We start from the raw sequence: 7,291 nt of genomic DNA, 5'->3' as shown, positions 1-7,291 counted from the left end.
ATCCCCATTATAGCGCTCTGGTGCTGGGACGTAAGGTTCGCGAGGCTGATAACTACTCCCAGATGCCGCAGAGAGAGGAGCAGAATGAGGCAGTGAAGCTGATGCTAGCCCAGGCTGAGAAGACATGTGGAGTTGGCTTTCCATACGGGAGAGGCTTGCCGATAGAGTGGAGAGGGACTCCATAATACTATGCAGGGTCTGGTCATGATGGCCCAACAGAACTCCTTGTGACGACACAGCTTGTCTCAATGAGTCCACCTCTGGCTCCGAGTGTGCTGGGTCCATGTTGGCCAGATCGTTCTGTTACGATCTCCGACTGGATCGGACCCAAATGCACCACTCGTAAAACAAGTTCAAGCAAGTGTCCAATTTAATAAACAATTAAGTGACAGTGAGGGGGAGGGGGTGATGAATCCAGGAATCCCAATGGTGAGGTGAACACTCGGTCCGAGTGTGATGTGAGTCTCCAATCCCGTGGTGCAGTTCCTCCTGAGAAAATCAGCAGGCAGTGAGCAGGTAGTGAAGAACACACACGAATCCAAACAACGACGATCTAAAGTGGGGAAGCACAGAGGAGTTAGTTCCCAGCTTAACCAAGCCAGATAAACAAGCAAACAAGGCCGTGATCCACAAAACACTACTACCACACTGGTAGACGCAACGATCTGGCGCCGAGGCAGAGGAATCACAGGTTTAAGTGCAGCCAGGGTTGATGAGGAGATTCGGTACACCTGGTGCAGCCAGCACCCAGTTAGCCACGCCTACAGCCACACACACAGAGACTAACAGGGGAAAGAAACATGAGGATCACAGACAGGGAATACAAACAACACAACGGGGAAGAAGGGACCTGCCATGATGGGATCATGACAGATATGCAGACAAAGAATGGGGCGAAATATTTAAAAATATTTTGTTTTATTTGAAAAATATTTATGGTATAAAATATATAGGATAAAAAATATATATATTTTAAAAAACTAAAAATATTACAAATATTATATAATCTACGCAGAAACAAAAATATAAGTTTAAAATACTGTTCTAAAATATTAAATATACAGAGCTAAAATAATAAATAAACTAGATTCTTCTTCTTTTAAGATGGCCCGCCTTCAAGAGGGAGAAATAAAAAACGTGACGAAGTGGAAGACGCCTCATTCGATGCCAAGTGGTCCAATGCTCCCCACCTGACCATCTCAGATTTTGATGAAAATCGATATACGAGTTGGTCCTTGGCTGAAATGAATGTGTGCAAAAATGTTTAGCTCTGTAGGTGGTATAGTTCCTGAGATACAGTATTCCCATTTCCCCCCAAACGATGGACTGTGGAACGGCCCTTTCACTAGGACCCCTTTACTCAATGGCTTTCTGCTTTGTCGTGGTGAAAATGACAATACCTATTTAAATTTTCACAAGGATTTAAAAAATGAAATAAGATTTGGCCGAGGTGGCTTAGTTTTTGCACAAACTAAGAGTTAAAACAGAAAAGCATTACAATGACACTGAACTGTGTCACACTTATAAGCCTATATCTCCTGAACATGGTGATTGTAAAGAAAAACCAGAATTTTTCCCCTGCTGGCATATAACTTTAAAGCTTTGGCTATATAAGAAATCTTTCCGTCATATTGTCTCTGCATTAGAATCCATCAAAGTTGGCCTTGGACTGAAAAATGCATGTATTTGACCATCACACCAGATTTAGATCCTCTTTTGCTTGGTATCATTGAAAAGATGCCAAGCATACAAAGCCCAGCCTGCGCTCCGAAAGGCCAAAAACAAGGCAGAATTTAAGCCAGAAGCAGCTTAGAAACCAAAAACATTTGTTGGTCTCTAAGACTTCCTGGCATGCTCTTTCCAATGATACCAAGCAAGAGAGGATGAAAAACTGTTGTGATGGTCAAATAGATGAATAAACATAGGGCACTTTTTGCATTTTTCAGTCCGAGGCCAACTTTGATGGACTCTAATCTCAAAGACAATTTGACAGAAAAACTTCTTATTTGGCTCAGCTAATTAAAACCTATATGCCATTCCAGGGAGAAAAAAATCTGGTGTATACAACCACCACGTTCAGGAGATAGAGGCTTATGAGTGTGACACGAGTGTCATCTTTTTCTGTTTTAAATCTCAGTTTGTGCAAAAACTAAACTACCTTGGCCAAAACCAATTCCATTTGTAAAATCATTGCAAAAATGTAGATGGGTAAAGTCATCTTCAGCACTACAAAGCACTTAGACACTGAATAAAGGGCTCCTAAAAACGTCTTAGTGTAAGGGCCGTCATGCAGTCCATCATTTGGGGGGGGGAAATGAGAGTACTCTATCAGGAACTTTACCACCTACAGAGCTGTACATTTTGCACACATTCATTTTAGCCAAGGACCAACTTGTATATCGAATTTCATCGAAATCTGAGATGGTCAGGTGGGGCAGATTTTTTAGAAGGACCACCAATGAGGGAGCCCCCCCTTTCTGGGTGGACAGGTGCAAAGTGGTCATGATGAGTCTCATGTTATAAACTCAATGCATTCTGCTGGTTTCAGTTAAAGTCGATGTGATCCTTCGTCCTCTAGATAATTGTTTTTGTTTTGTTTTTTCATTCTTCTTTTCTTAATGTGATTTATTCTAATCTAACTCTTATTTCATTGTCTTATTGTCTATATTCACTTTTTGTGAATTCAGTCTGAGCTAAGTCTAGTTTTAAAGGCTTTACGCTCAACATTTTGGTTGATTTTTAGGTTAATTCTAATTATGTCGCCTTTTAAAAGGTTAAGTTCTCTTTATCATGTTTCTTCCGTTCATTTGGTCTGATCTTTATAAGGATTTACTCTCGAAATGATGCCCTTCTTGGTTAATGTGGTCTAATTTGGTCTCTTTTTAAAGGCTAAATTCTCTATCTTTTAGTAAATCTCTTGTCTAATTTCTCATTTTATGGGCTAAATTGTCTGTGTAATGGGGCCGTGTTACAGTTAAAAAATAGCGGTGTGTGTGTGCAGGATGTACGTATCCAGCAGGTCGTAGACCACGTTCCACAGGTTGCAGTCAGGATCTGCACAATTACAAACAGGCACCATGGAGGCCATGATGCCGACATTAAAGTGGACACACTGAGAGATGGCTCCTGTGACAATCACTCCTCTGCACAGCCACTTAGCGACATCCCACCATCTGAACACACAAAACATGAAACACCAATCAATGAAGAAAGACAAAATGTGTTTGCTTTGTGTTTTCTTTTGAGTGAGTTCTGGAACAGGTGAGTACCTTTTGGTCTTCAGGTCATTCTCGCCGTCGCGCCCTTCATCCTGAGAAGAAGAGAGAAAGCTAAGGTTTTTGTTCAAAAGGTGGAGGTTAATTCATTTCATAACCTGCCGACAGCTGGATGAAAAGTCGAATACGCTAAGCTGTCAGGGAATGCAAAAGTTACTGGGGGATTCAATTATCACATTAAAATCAGAAATTAATGTGATCATAACTTTTTGTTGGAGTGAGGGATCATGAGAGAGGCCATAGAGGTGTGATGGAGGGAAAATATGCAGTATGCATCAGACCTACTGCTCTCTGGATATTATACTCACCTTTGTCCCAGCTCCAGGTTGCTTCCTTGTTGTTTCACTTGTCAACACTCTATCAAACAAAATGACAGAAAGGTGTGAGAGAACAGACACCTCGTTTCAAACGCTGCCCATATGAAGGAAAGTAAGTCAGACTGTTCTACCAGCGTAACCAGTAGAATATAGAAACAGATTCTTACATGATCTGCTCCTGAAGTTCTCGTTGATCCTTTCTGAGGTCCTGCAGCAGAGAGATGAAATGTCACAATGGTAAGAAGGTACGCTTCTTTACATTCATAGGGCGTCCATCTTGGGTTGGAAGCATTACATTGTCACAGTGCTGTGTTTCAGGGTTGCAGAAAAGTTGAAGGTAATCTGAAAATAGTTATCACTTCACTATACACTACATTTACAAGCAACAGCAAGACCAATAATAATTCAAATGTGGAGAGGGATATTGTGCTTTATTTGAAGGCGAAATGACGAATTTGAGAATTGCAGCAAGATACAAAATTACCATGTGGCGACTTGTAGAGCACTGGCATGACCGTGTTTTTGGTGGCATGCCAGTTTTACAGCGACAAGGACTTTTCTGTTGCTGGTAATTGAAAAAGCCGTGAAATGATTTTTTTTCAGCTAGCAGGAGACAGTGGGAAAATGCTAACAGCATTGCGATTTAAAACTACGGATGTGACATGCCAGTTCTTCCTGAAGTGGCATGCCAGTGTCATTCATGGCACGCCAGTTTTACAACTAATTTGTGCGTTTGGTTTTGCGACATGGCCTCATAAGTTCACACGTGTACTGCCCATCTTCCATGTTCAGGTATTTCTGAATCTGATTCTGATGTTTCATATCTGAATTTTAATCAGTGGTCTTGCTTCAAAGCTAACACTAAACCACAAGCAAAAAAACACAAACCTTCATGTTGTTGTAATACTTCATCAAGTCGTTGTTTTTTTCAGCCAATGTCGTGTTTAACTGCCAGAAAGAAGACACTTTGAGTAAGTGACAGTTTCATCAACTCATGAACCACTCTGATGTTGAAAGTGGAGTTTAGAGACATTTTGTAAGATTTTAACTTGCTGCTTGTCTTACCTTAGTTATTTCCTCATCCCTTCTACAGAGGACTTCATGTATGTCGTTTAGTTTTTGCTGCAAAATAACCAAAATGTAAATCATCAACTTTGACAATAAAACTTTCTTGGAGGATATTGTTTGGAAAAGTAAGTCATTAGGGAGCTTATTCAAAGAAAAGCTTTACCTTAAATTCCTGCTCAGTTGTTTTAAGGTTGTATATTTCTTTCCCATGTTTGGCTTGCTGAGAGAGTTTGTGTAACTGAAAGAGAATCAACTTGTGGTGAGAGCGGGATCCAGTGGAAGAAAATCAGAAATGAACACATTCAGTTTAAACTCTTGTCTTTTGGTGTTAGAGTTAGAGGTCATACCTTTGTTATTAAAGCCTCGTTTTTCTTTCTAATCTTCTGAATATTATTTTCCTGCACAAAACAAAACAAAGACATTAGGGCAAGAAGTCCTCAGTAGTTCCAGCTTGGGCTTCCAGTTGGTCGGCTAGGTCACAACCTTTTTCTTTAAACGGCAGCTTTTCTTTAAAAGTTACATATTCTCCTCTTCATTAACCAATCAGAGCCCCCCAAAACATGTGTGTGAAGTGTCTTCTCAGATCCTGTATTTGATCTTGCCTATAAACCCCTCTCTTTCAGCCCTTCTCGGAACAGGCTGTTTCTGTGTCTGTTGCTTTAAATGTGAATGAGCTGTGTCTGACCACGCCCCCTCTCTGGAAGAGTTTGAATTTAACATGATAAATCTCACACAATGTACAAACCATAGCACTTACTATCATCTTTATGGAAATGAAATAGATTCTTATCCTTTCCTCCACAGACAGACGCTTCTTGGCTCCTTCTTCTTCTTTTATCTCACCCTCTCTCCATTTTTTTCGAATATCGTCCACTTCCTGTTGGCTCCTGAATACATGAAGACACCAGTGTTATTTTAATCAAAGTGTTATTTGGTTGAGGGGAAAAGTATAGCCGTATTAGACGAGTGTCGTACCATTTCAGCCTGCACGTGAGAGACTTTTTCTCCGCTTCCATCTCGTTGATCAGTTCCTCGATTATAAGTCCATGCTCATACAGGTGTGCATGGCGCCCCCTCAGCTCCCTGCAGACGTCTTCAGCCTGCTTCAGTCGTCTCCCCAGCTCTTCTTTTACATCCTCACTGCAGACACAGCACAACGTAACGGTTTCATTTTGACATGTATTTGATCAACTCAAGATAGGCAACACTACAAAAAGAACATCAAATACGTCAGATGACATATAAACTGACACCCTAAAGGCATAACCCTGAGTGATGACAGGCACTTTATAGAAACATGACAGATGTCACATTAAAGAGTGGTTCAGGGGGATGCCAGCAGCCTGATTGGCTGGTGGCTGTGACCCATGCACAGAGGTTATAGTCCTCCAAGAAGGCGGCCCCGGTTTGAATCTGACCTGTGGCTCCTCTCCTGCATGTCATTCCCCAAAATAAACCTTAAAAACAAAACAGCCCGCCATGGCTCACTGCTGCCTGTCAATCAGAGAAGATGCTGTACTTTTAAGATCAACATGTGATCATAAAGCTGGCCATATCGTTTGTAATACTTCATTTTAAGAGGCATGAGACTGCCATTAATATGAAGGCGGCTTTATGGATGTTTACAAATGTGACATTTAACGCAAGGTTGACACTGTTTAGGATGTATTTGTTATGACAAATTGTACGAAGGTTATAGTCCTCCATGTGGGCGGCCTGGGTTCAAATCTGACCCCTGGCTTCTTTTCCACGTGTCATTACCCAATCTCTGTGATTTCCAGCTCTATCCACTGTCCTGTCTCGACAGTGGAGGCACAACAAGCCCCAAAGTAATGCAAACATATCCCGCAATAAAACTCAAAACAAAAGGCTTTTCCTTCTGCATCCATTCAATCGCTTCGTCTCGTCTGGTGGCAGCTGAGAAAAACTTATGTAGTGACAGTAACCACTTAAAAACTCCTAACACCCGTTTAAACACCACGCTTAATATAAAAAGCACCAACATTATGACATAAATCTAATCAGTGATGTGAAAATCTCAAAACCTTAAAAGTCTCCCAGCATGTGAGAATGTACACGTTAAGGATTTATCATTAAACCGTGTAGATTTACAGAAGTTTGGAGAACAGGATTTTTAAAACAGCTGTTTCGTACTAGATGCAATCATCTCTAAATGTCCAAACCTCTTAGGGACCAAATGCTCCAGCATACACACCTAACATGTTGCTCCTCTTTGTTGATCTCCATTACTTCAAAAATGTCCTTCAACTGATTACCTGACCAGTCGCCGGCTTCACCAAATGAACCTTTGAGATTTACCAATCTCTGAATGTCCAAAAAGAAAAACACATTCCACATTCTGTATGAGCTCACAATGACGAGTGATTATTCTAGAACAGAGAGCAATGGAACACACACACACACACACACACACACACACATACACACACACCTACACACACATGCACACAGTCTATTGTTCAGCAAGTCTGTTTTTTTGCACCTCAGACAAATCCTCAACTTTATGGAACAACGGTCAAATAAAAAACAGGATGAAAGAGAGTCAACCATGAGGACACCACACATCAGGAAAAAGTGACGAAATTAAAGTTAGAGTCAAGCAACAACTAC

General features: G+C 41.0%; 3 long non-coding RNA genes across 3 annotated transcripts; all 3 read right to left on the bottom strand.

The window, feature by feature from the left end:
- Positions 1-352: 352 nt before the first annotated feature.
- LOC306831370 lies at positions 353-1,675 on the bottom strand. Its single transcript, XR_013780076.1, has 2 exons — positions 645-1,675; positions 353-553 (listed from the first exon to the last, which is right to left on the bottom strand). It is a non-coding gene; the product is annotated as an uncharacterized lncRNA (long non-coding RNA).
- Positions 1,676-3,762: 2,087 nt separating this feature from the next.
- On the bottom strand, positions 3,763-5,114 carry LOC306831944. Its single transcript, XR_013780152.1, has 5 exons — positions 5,008-5,114; positions 4,824-4,898; positions 4,658-4,714; positions 4,481-4,540; positions 3,763-3,800 (listed from the first exon to the last, which is right to left on the bottom strand). It is a non-coding gene; the product is annotated as an uncharacterized lncRNA (long non-coding RNA).
- Positions 5,115-5,469: 355 nt separating this feature from the next.
- LOC306831849 lies at positions 5,470-7,003 on the bottom strand. The gene is made up of 3 exons (XR_013780134.1): positions 6,876-7,003; positions 5,636-5,800; positions 5,470-5,547 (listed from the first exon to the last, which is right to left on the bottom strand). It is a non-coding gene; the product is annotated as an uncharacterized lncRNA (long non-coding RNA).
- Between the last annotated feature and the right edge of the window lie 288 nt (positions 7,004-7,291).

This window comes from Symphodus melops, assembly GCF_947650265.1.
Source record: "Symphodus melops genome assembly, chromosome: 11".
Classification (NCBI taxonomy): Eukaryota; Metazoa; Chordata; class Actinopteri; order Labriformes; family Labridae; genus Symphodus; species Symphodus melops.
The sequence above is the reverse complement of the archived record's forward strand: the minus strand, read 5'-3'. Positions and strand labels throughout refer to the sequence as shown.